The following is a 12,236-nucleotide window of genomic DNA, read 5'->3' as shown; positions in this document are numbered from 1 at the left end:
ATCGTAATTAGGGATGCTCTGATCAGGGTTTTATGCTGACGATTCCAAGAATCATCCATGAGTGAAGTCGGCCGATACCGATCATATAGATTAAGTGTACATTTTTGAACTTACTATTGGCTAGAATCGAAAATCATAGAATTTTCTGGTTACCCTTTTTATATCAGCTAGCGACCTTCATTTAGACAAAAACATATTTGACTTACTTTTTCAAGAGAACATGCACTCCTGATCAAAATCTTAAGACCAGTTGAAAAATTGCTAGAATTTGCATTTTGCACATTTGGATCTTAATGAGGTTTTAAGTAGAGCTACAATATGCAAAAACAAGACAGAGGAGTGACACAAAAAGCACTTTGAAAAAGGAATTTATTGATAACAACCATTAATCTGAAAGGTTGTTTATCAGCTGATCAAAAGTTTAAGACCACAGGCTATAAAAGCCTAAATCTGCTCAAAATGTTCATTTTCTGTCAGGCATTCACACGGTCATGCCCTCCTGATGGCTAAAGCTAAGAAGCTTTCTCTTTTTCAACGTGGTGGGATTGTTGAGCTGCATAAGCAAGGCCTCTCGCAGCGTGCCATTGCTGCTGAGGTTGGGTGCAGTAAATCAGTCATTCTACATTTTTTGAAAGATCCTGAGCATTATGGAACAAAAAAGTCAAGTGGTGGACCCAAAAAAATCACACCTGCGCTGAGCCGGAGGATCCGATTGGCTGTCCATCAAGACACAGGGCGGTCTTCCACCCACATGAAGGCCCTTACTGGTGCCGACTGCAGCGCAATAACCATCAGACGACATCTGCAGGCATCCCTGCTGTGGTAACAGCTGGGTTCTTCAACAGGACAACGCTGCAGTTCACAATGCTCGCTTGACCAAGGACTTCTTCAGGGAGAACAACATCACTCTTTTGGACCGTCCTGCATGTTCCCCTCATTTAAATCCCATAGAGGACATTTGGGGATGGATAGCAAGGGAAGTTTATAAAAATAAAAATCAGTTCCAGACAGTTGATGCCCAGCTTCACCACTTGGAGCAATGCTCCCACTAGCCTCCTGGAAACATTTATTTATTGTTATTTTTTGAGCGATGGTCTTAAACTTTTGATCAGCTGATAAACAGCCTATTTCAGTTTAATTGTTGTTTTCAATAAATTCATTTTTCACAGTGCTTTTTGTCTCACTCTCCCTTCTTGCGTTTGTATATTGTAGCTCTACTTAAAACCTCATTAAGATCCAAAATGTGCAAAATTCTAGTAATTCTAGCACTTTTTCATCTTGAGATTTTGATTAGGAGTTTATATCACTGGTGATCCTTTTAGAGGATGACATGCCTTCTTTAAGGAGACTTTGGACGGGAGAGCACACAGCTTGATGGCTCTCCAGGAGGCCCTCAGTCGGCAAACCCGGTGTCCTCCACCACCGACGAATCCAAAAGTATCATATTGTGATAAAAGTGAAACGTATTGCATCGTGAGTGTAGTGAATCGGATCAAATCATAATAAAAGTGAATCATATTGCATCGTAATAAAAGTGAATTGTATCGTACGGCATCGTGATTATCGTGAATAATGTTGCATCGTAATTGGAGTGAATCGTGTCACATGCTAATAAAAGTGAATTATATTGCATCGTCATTGGAGTGAATCATGTCACAGGTCAATCGTATTGCATCGTAATTAATTATAGTGACTTGTACAGCATTGTAATAAAAGCGAATCATTTTGGGTCAGAATTACGGTGAATCTTATCAAATTGTAATCATAGTGACTCGCATCACATCGTAATAAAAGTGAATTGTATCGCATCGAAATGAAAGTGAATCGTATCGCATTGTAATTATAGCCAATCGTATCACACCTCGGTTAAAGTGAATGGTATCACAACTTCATTGGAGTGACTCACATCCCATCATAATACTTGTGGATCGCGTCGCATCCTAATTGGCGGTTAAGTGGTGTGGCATGGTAATTATTGTGAATGGTTTTGCATCATGCGTCATCACTGGAGAACGTCATAATGAAGCGGTGGCGCTGCAGTATAAGATGTTTTATTAGGTTTAAATGGTGGACTTTCGAAGCCAGCGGTGCACACCATTGTCTCCCTGACGGGCTACTTGGATCAATATGCTAAGGATGAATAAACTACTTCATAAGGTCACTGGAATGTTCTTCCAATAAATCTATTTTGCTGCAGGAGAACAGAAGGCTGTTTTGGGGGGAAGAGAGGGGGATGAAGTGATAATTGAACTGAGCATCGTGCTAAGGCTTGGCGGTCGCCTGAAATAAGCACTTCACGCAGGTCATGGTGAGGTTGAATCTTCTTTCTAATCCGCCTAATACCCGACACGTGTTTTACGGCCTTATTTTGAAATGCAAAACCCTCTACAAGAATAAAAGCTGTTGTGCTGATTTGATGCGGGGGGTTTGTCCAACAAAACAAAAGATCAATTTTCCTGAAATGGCTGCCATGATGCCTGCACGCATCCTGGTGTGTAGAAACGTATTAAAACACCAAAATAAAGGGGAATCATATTGCATAATAATTATAGTGAATCATATGGTTTTGTAGTTATAGTGACTCATATTACATTGAAATAAAAGTGAATCGTTTTGCATCGTAATAAAGTGAGGCATATCGAATAACAATAAAAGTGTGATAATAAAAGAGCGAGTCAAAATATAAAACGACCCGTATTCTCAGGACGGTCTTGCTGTATATTTACGGACGTCTTATGTTCGAGTCAATGCGCTATTTTTTTTATATATTTTTAAAAACATTCACTTTGTCATTTTTTTGTTTGAAAAAAATATTTTTCCAAAAATGTGTCTTTTTTAAAAGTTAGCAATCTTACACTCAACTTATCAAAAACAAAAGAACTCATAGTGGACTTCAGGAAAAAGGCAGGCCAGCACATCCCATCTGCATCAATGATCAGGTAGTGGGGCGTGTTGACTCCTTTCGTTTTTTAGGCACCACCACCCATCAGTCCCTGTCATGGAACCTTAACACCATTCTCATCATTTCAAAAGCTCACCAAAGATTACGCATTCTCCGACAGCTGAGGAAATTTGGGGTCAGTCAAACAGGCATGATCCATTTCTACCGCGCCACAATAGAGAGCGTGCTCACCTTCTCCATCCTGGTCTGGTATGGCAACACCACCAGCCAAGATAGGCAACAGCTGGAGAGGGTGGTACGCAGGGCCTCTAAAATCATCGGCCACAATCTTCCCACATTAGCCTCACACTACAACACCAGAATTGCCAGGAAAGCCAAGAACATCACCTCCGGCCCCACTCACCCAGCACACCATCTATTCACACTCCTACCATCAGGTAGAAGGTACCAGAGCATCACATGCAAAACCACACGTTCTCGGGGCAGCACCTACCCACAAGCCATCCGCCACTTGAATATGCGCACACACTTACTGGACTCCACCACCGACCTGCTACCTCTTCTGCTTATTTTGCATGCTGTTACTCCAGCAGCCCTGTACAACCATGCACTTTTACCATTGCACTTTTTCAATGTTCGCACGCTGTTATTCCTGTCTTCTCTGTGCCGTTTCTGACCCCTCCTTAGTTTTGTCTCTCGAGTTGTATTGTCGTGATTGTATTGTCAAACTGTGAGCACACCAAATACATTCCTAGCAACTGTATACCTGTACTGTTGATATGGCTAATAAACTTGAAACTTGAAACTTGAAAACAGCAAACATAAGAATATAAGACAACCCTGATATTCAGGATTATCTTACCGTAGAATTACGGACGTCTTACATTCGAGTCTATTTGATAGTTGAATCATGTGTGCATTCTTGCCAACCTGTCCAATATATAAAAATGGAAATAATATATTAAATAAATTTAAGTATGTATTAAAATGTATAAATTGACTTAAATATGAATATTATATATTTCTATATATAAACGAATCATATTATACATGTTGTACACACACACAGTATGAGTGTGTTTTTATTTTAGAATGTATGCATTTTTGCCAGCGGGTCCAATCAGTTTAGATGTCACCCTCATTTACTTTGTTGGATTGATTTTCACACCTTTAGAAATGTATCAAAGTGGCCCCTCCGTCCTTCGGTTTTAATGTACATCACCCGGTGTGTGTGGTTTATCAAAGACTAAATTGTCTCCAGAAACATACGGGTGGAGAGAGAAGACATAAAGTGGACATACATGTTTTTCTCAGGTGTTATCCATTAGCATGCATCTCCAAGGCTTAGCTCAGGCCATCTATCTTCCTGAAAAGATGCAATCAATGCTTTTAAAACAGCATCCATCTGTGAGATCAATGAACCGCAACATCTCCAAAACAAATGAGCTTCTTCCAAACGTCCCGTTCATCACCAGTGACGACAATCCAACCCAGGTGGATGACGACACTCTATGTCGTCCTCCGATCAATACGGACGGGGCCGTGTGAAGCGCCAAATGTTAAAAACAAGCACGTAATTACAACTTTCGGCGTGAAACTTAGGCCTGACAATTGGATGCTGAGATGGAGTAATTTCAGCTGTCAACAGCGGTCCCTCTCACGGCTGGCCTCAGGCCTCACGAGGAGGCGACGTTATCGACAGATGAAACATTTGACCACTTTCTCACAATCTTCATGCCATCCTTGGAAAGGGTCACCTTCTTCGGGAATCCGAGTGTGTGTTGTTCCACAATATGAACACTGCTTCACTTCTTTTTACGCTTGAAAGTGCAAGGCCTGCTCATGAATGCCAAGCACCTTCGCATGACGTCTGAACATCACCAGTTAGTTTTATGGTTTTTAATTTTTCCTGAAAACATACATTATTATTCATAGTTGGTTCACTTCTTTTTCAACTTGTATGGCAGTTAGGAACACTTGACTGAAAACATTACTTGTACATTTATTAAACCACAGTTTGACCCCGGAGCAGACGTTTTTGCCATTTACATAATTATTAACAGCGGTTAACTTCTTTTTGCACTTCAATGCCAGTAAGCATGTCAAAATGTGCCTTAAAACATTGCCTGGACACTTAATAAAAGCTTTTCTGAAGGACACAGTTTGACCCTGGAAAAGACTTTCTATTTACATGATTACTAACATTGCTTAACTTCTTTTTACACTTGTACGGCACTTAACAATGTAAAATTGTCACCTCAAACATTTCCTGTACACTCAATAAAAGCTTTTATGATGGCCGCAGTTTGACCCTCAAACAGACTATTTCTATTTACATTACTACTAGCAGTGGTTAAGTTCTTTTTACACTTTTTTAAAAACAGTTAAGAATGTTACAATGTGACTTGAAACATTGTACACTTTTTAACACTTACATGATGGCCACAGTTTGACACTGCAACCGACTTTTTCTATTTTCATGACTGCCGACTGGTTAACTTCTTTTTACACTTGTAAAACAGCAAATAATGTTCAAATGTGACTTAAAACGTTGTCTGTAGACTTTTTAACACTTACATGATGGCCACAGGTTGACCCTGGAACTGACTTTTTCTATTTTCATGACTGCCGACAATGGTTAACTTCTTTTTACACTTGTAAAACAGCAAATAATGTTCAAATGTGACTTAAAACATTCTCTGTACACTTTTTAACACTTATATGATGGCCACAGTTTGACCCTGGAACAGACTTTTTCTATTTTCATTACTACTAACAGTGTTTAACTTCTTTTTACACTTGTAAAACAGCAAATAATGTTCAAATGTGACATAAAACATTCTCTGTACACTTTTTAACACTTATATGGCCACAGTTTGACACTGGAACCGACTTTTTCTATTTTCATTACTACTAACAGTGTTTAACTTCTTTTTACACTTGTAAACCAGCAAAGAATGTCAGAATGTAACATAAAACATTGCCGTACACTTCATCAAAGCTTTTATGATCTCTACAGTTTGACACTGGAACAGACTATTTTTGTTTACATTATTATTAACAGTGCTTAACTTCTTCTTACACTTGTATGACAGTTAAGAATGTTAAAATGTGACTTTAAAAAATTGCCTGTACGCTTAATAAAAAGCTTTTATGTTGGCCCTGGAGCAGACTATTTCTCTTTACATTATTATAAAGTGATGGTTCATTTCATTTTGGATATAGGATAGTATGGTGGTCTTTTCGGTGGCCATGAGTGAAGCGCAGATTTCAGTAAATTTGCGGTACAGTACTTGCTTAGGGGCTGAGACACTGAAGGTTTTCTTTCCAGACGGTCACTAAAGCAGGTGATTTTAATGATCAGCACCTCCTTTAATTTGAGGAAAGGAGCTCATCAATGAAATCACCTGCTGGAGAAACTGGTTGGTGAGAAAACCTGCAGTGTTTCGGCCCTCCATTGACACATGGGATGCAGGGGTTAATAAAATATCCAAATGTTAATCAAATAACTAAAAGGAATGTGTTGTCCGTGTTGTTGACGGCCTCCAGTGTGAGTGTTTGCGCCTCGAGTGCGTTGCGTCATCTGGGGGTCGTCTCCGCTATGGGTTGTGGCGTGTCCAAATCATCCCGGAGCGCGACCAACTGGTCCAAGTGGCGCCTCCATAATCAAGCATCGCATTGTCCTTTTGCTGCGGGCGTGTGGTGAGAGAGCGCGACACAAACACACAAACACTCAACGCGCATCACAAGGGTCTCTGAAGTGACCTGTGGAGGGGCTTGGCAAACACACACACTTGAGGAACCATAGAAAAGACTGCATAGAAAGATTATGAGAGGGGGGGTATTGTTCCACAGGAACATTTGATACGTACATCAGGCACTATGTGAGCTTCTATCGTACGTTGTCTTCAATGTTTACATAAAAGCCAAGGTGAGTCGAGTGGGTCCAGTTTGGGGGGCATTAGGATCTGGTTTCTGCTATTCGCAGACGATGTGGTCCTGATGACCTCATCAGGCTGTGACCTTCAGCATTTACTGGGGCGATTTGCAGTGCCGAGACTCAGGACCTCCAAATCCGAGGTCATGGTTCTCAGTCTGAAAAGGGTGGATTGCACCTTCTGGGATGGGAGTGAGGTCTTGCCCCAGGTGGAGGCGTTATCGCCGTTAATTGGTTCCAGACCTTAAACAAATTTCCTCAGTATAGGATTCAATGTTAATTGACTATTTTCGTATAGAAAACCTGTTTATGACTTTTTAAATACAGTTTTTGCTATTATTAGAACCCTGCAAACACGAAATAACACCCCTATAGTCACCTTTACACTCCTGTTTCTCATTGTTTACAACACATTGCACTAGTCTTATGTCGCAGGGACTCGAGATGGCATGCTAGCGGGCTAACAAGCTAGCGAGCTCAGCAGTTAGCCTCAAATTTATTTCTTCTAAACTTAAAGGAAAACTGCAATTTTTTTCATCTTTTGCCCATCATCCACAATCCTTATGTGAGAGATGAACGCACGTCTTTCTCTTTTCTGTGCGTTCTAAAGATACATAAACAGCTAAAAAGAGGCCGCTAGTTAATGCACGTAATGGGACACACTTAGAAAGGCAGCTATTAAAACACCTTCAAAAACCTCCAACAAAATGTTATGGTTTTATATCCATGCTGTGCACATGTAGTAACAGGTACATTTATGATCAAATGTAATACTTACAGTATTTTGCCGTATTTTGGTCGTCCTTCCTGGGTGCGTCGATTTCATAGAAACATAGAAGAACACGCTACACCTAGCATTAACTTTTCCAAACTCAAAAACACAGCAGCAGTGGCAGCAGCTCTGGTATGTAGCGCTACCTTTCGCTAGTGGCCTGAGACATTGTGAGCCAGAGTGTGGTGAAGCTAGTCGCTAGCCAACTAGCAGCTAGCCAGTGTGGTGTGGCGAGGTGTCACTATGCCTGTAGTTCTTTGGCATAACAATCTTAATAACAATAATAATATCGCTGTAGCTTGGTTAATACGCAGGTCACATTATGTAAATGGCGCGTTGGTGGCGCTTTTTGGAGTTTTTTTCAGAAGGCTTTGTCGGCGGAATAGGTGCGTCCCATTACGTGCATTCTTAGCTTCCTCTTTTTAGCTGTTTTCATATCTTAAGAACCCACAGAAAAGAGAAAGACATGTATTTTCGTGTCTCACATAATGATTATGGATGATGGGCAAAATTCAAAAAACGTTTCCTTTAAGAAGCCAAAAACTTACCACTTCCACACATGATGGGAGGAGAACATTTTTGGCAGACATCACGCTGTAATGTAAGGTAATATCTCAATGTTTTGTGTGATTACTGCCGCCTCGTCACCAGAATACTACATAACACTTGTATTTCAATGTTTTGACTAATAAAAGCCCGTATTCTACCACCAAACAGCCATCATTTATTCATTCATTTCTGAAAAAATGAGTGACTGTACAGTGGAACCTTAGTGTCATTAATTTGACTCCACGCTAACCAAATCATTTTTTCCCATAAGAACTCATGTAAATCCGTTAATCCGCTCCAGAAAACCAAAACACATTTTTATAGTTTTACAATTATAGTCTGACATGCAGAAAACTATTAAAAATGTATATAAATCCACATGAATGATGAACGAAAGGAATAAATGAACATTAAAGTTGACTTTTACCATCACTGAAGATGTGATTGTTGACATGTCTGCTTCCAAAGGCAGCAAGACACCACCTTCCTGTTTTGCCATGAATCTTGAATCCAGTCGTGTTTCTCACTAACGGAGGTTGGTTTGGTTTCCTTTACGACTCTCCGTCGTCTTAAATTGTATCACTGAAAGGTTCATTACAGCTTTGTCATACAAGTTCATTAGCTGTGTGTTTAGCTTGAGCAGTATACCTTACTGTGGCTTCAAAGTCTCCTGAATGTTTGTTGAGTAAGACAACAGCAGATGAGAAGACACTTGACGGCTCATTGAAATGACTAGAGCAAGTTTATGTACAGTATGTTGTCCACGTGTGAAGTGCATCCTCGTCAACTCGCAGATAAAGACAACAGGCTCGCTGCTCGAGGACGTGATGTGCCGTGAACAGGGACGGACTGGTAATCTGCGAGTTCTGGAAAAGTCCAGAATGGCCGCCCAGTCTATGGCCGATAATTGGTCTTTTTTTTTTTTCCGGTCGACCGGCCCTGTCTAACAGTCTAACACCTAGGCCTACCAGCAGATGGCGCTGTAACGATCATTTGTCAATCAAACATAGGCCTACATTCTGTCAAAAAGCCAACAAAGAAGACACGAGTGTTTTGGAAATGGCGAGCAGAAAACGCAAAGAAAAAGTGGATGGCAGAAATTAAAAGAGAAAAAAACAAAGTTATTGGAGAATGAAGCTTCAAAATGTAGGAAGCTTACAAAGCTTTTTGACCGCGGTGGTGGGGCTAGTGCCAGGCAGCAGTAACGTTGATGTGGAGATAGAGCAACATGATGCGGATCATGATGTGGAGGGAGAGACAGCAAGGGGATCTTCACCGCACGATAGGAATGGCTACTTGCCGAGGGGGGAGGAAGAAGAGGAGGTACTGGTAAGTGACGTTATGTACAGTGGGTGACTCAATTGACTGCTCTGATAATCAGCTTCTACTTATTTGATTTGCGTTGTGATGATGATGAATAATGACTTATTGCCCTCAAAAGAAACACGCAGTGAATTTGACAAAAACGGTAAGTGTGGGTTTTCAATTATTTCAAAACCATATAGAGAGACCAGACCTCTTGGCCCCTTGATGATCAATGGCTAATGTGCCCATTCTGATTCCCGAGGGCTATCGTCATCATACCAGCTGTACTGCAGGCAAATTGTTACTTGCATTCCTAATGTGTGTAAAAACATCTTTTGTAGGGCAGGGACTGCACTGCAATCACTGAGTGCCATATTTCCTGCTCTCTGAGAGGCCATACTGAAAATGGGTAGTCGTTATACCAGGCTTCCCTACACTGTCGATGGACAGGCCGACATTAAAAGGCGATTTGCAGCAATGTCCAATTTTCCTAATGTAATCAACTGCACCCATGTCGCAGTAAGGGCCCCGCATCACAATGAATATGTGTATCACAAACACGTGCATAGTGTAAATGTGCAAGTGATTTGCGCAGCACAAATGATGTGGACAAATGTTGTAGCACGCTGGCCTGGCTCCACACACGATTCTTTTATTCTGCCCCACAGCAGTGTTGGGAGAAGACTCCATGCAGGCGCAGTGCGTGATGGATGGCTCGTAGGTAAGTAAAACGTGTCATTTACTCTTTTCTTCTTCTTCTCCTTTGGGCTTTTCCCTTCCGGGGTCAATCAATTGCCTCCATCTAACCCTGTCTTTTGCATCCTCTTCTCTCACACCAACTACCTTCATGTCCTCTTTCACTACATCCATAAACCTCCTCTTTGGTCTTCCTCTAGGCCTCCTGCCTGGCAGTTCCAAACTCAGCATCCTTCTACCTACAGTATATATTCCCTATCTCATTTCCCTATCTCATCCCAATATAAAAATTGTAGCTAATGACTTATGTTTCGCAGGTAACAGCGGCGCTGGCGTCTCACTCCTTTGCTTAACCCACACACCCCAGAAGAACAGCGCTTCAGTGAGGCCCATGGCTGTTCTGTGGTGCGCGTTGGATGCGTCTGGGGGTACATTTTTGTACAGGCTAGAGAAGGTGCGCTAAATTATTAGAGCATGTGCTATTTTGTACAATGTGGCCATACGACATCAAATCCCTCTGCCACCTGACCTCCCTCCATGTGCCTGTGGACCCAGACACCCACACCCCCCTGCCCAGCACGAAAAGCCACATAGAAGGCATAAGAGTTTGTGAGAATGTGAAACATACCACACCAAAGGTAATGTTCATTTCTAGACAAAGTCTTTTAATATTTCTGCCGTTTGAACCACTACGTTGGTGATGTCTCTTAATTGTGCAGCAATGTCGCTGATTGCCTGTATTGTGTATCTTTGCAGCTGCACCTGAATGACCGGTGTCAGACTGGAACACAAGAGTTGAGCCAAAAGGCAAAGCTCTCAATTTACCAGTCGCTCTACGTTCCTACCCTCACCTATGGTCATGAGCTTTGGGTAGTGACCAAAATAACAAGATTGCAGTTACAAGCGGTCGAAATTTGTTTTCTACGTAGGGTGGCTGGGCTCTCCCTTAGAGATAAGGTGAGAAGCACTGTGATCCGGAAGGAACCTAACCACTGCTCCTCCACAAAGAGACGAAGCAGATGAGGTGGCTTGGGCATCTGGTCAGGATCCCTGGGGAGGTGTTCAGGGCACATCCGACCGGTAGGAGGCCTCGGGGAAGACCCAGGACGCAATGGAGTCCTAGTTTTAGTCTTCTCTCAGTCTTAGTCTTGTTCCAAGTTTTAGTCTTGTTGTCGTCTTAGTCCTGGTTTTTGTCTTCAACTAGTGGTTGTCCTGGTCCAAGTTTTAGTCTTGGTCTATGTCTTAGTCCTGGTGTTTGTCTTCAACTAGTGGTTGTCTTGGTCCAAGTTTTAGTCTTGGTCTATGTCATAGTCCTGGTGGTAGTCTTCAACTTGGTCCTCATCTTAGTCCTGATCCTAGTTTTAGTGTTTGTCTTAGTCCTTAGTTGTCTTGTCTTGTCTTAGTTTTTGCCCTGGTCTAGTGTTAGTCTTGTCAGCATTCGTCCTGGTACCAGTTTTAGTCTTGTTTTGGTCTTAGTCGTGGTGTTAGGATTTGTCCTGATCCTAGTTTTAGTATTGGTCTTGGTGGTAGGACACCATCATGGATGTGAAGGAGGAAGAAGATGTTAATAGGCTAGCAAATCACAGCTAAAAATGGTGTCTGGGTGTGCCGTAAAGGCCACGGTGAGAGACGATGGTTACCTGTCTGACACGTTCACGTCACACCAGGCATGCACGGCCATGCGTGCGCTCTCAGCCATCACTGGGACAGGAAAATGTCACACTTCAAGTGCGATGCACTTAATGTGCTCTGTCATCACTGCGGGATCCCCCAACACACTCCCACTACCACTCCACCCTCCGACTGCGTCCAATTACAGAGCAGCACTTTGGGAAAAGGTCATCCATCATGCAGCATGTGTGTGCGTGTGTGTGTGTGTGTGTGTGTGTGTGTGTGTGTGTGTGTGTGTGTGTGTGTGTGTGTAAAACACTTACAAGTGCTATCATGTGGTTCCTTTAGCATTCAATATAATAACAATTCATTAGAGCGCCATAGCATCATAGCTGATGATTGACTTTTATACATTTAATGACATCAAAGTTGGCTGGACTTCCAGTAGTAACAGTAGAGTAGTT

The sequence above is a fragment of the Dunckerocampus dactyliophorus genome, chromosome 1, assembly GCF_027744805.1.
Source record: "Dunckerocampus dactyliophorus isolate RoL2022-P2 chromosome 1, RoL_Ddac_1.1, whole genome shotgun sequence".
Lineage (NCBI taxonomy): Eukaryota > Metazoa > Chordata > Actinopteri > Syngnathiformes > Syngnathidae > Dunckerocampus > Dunckerocampus dactyliophorus.
Note: the sequence above shows the minus strand (reverse complement) of the source record.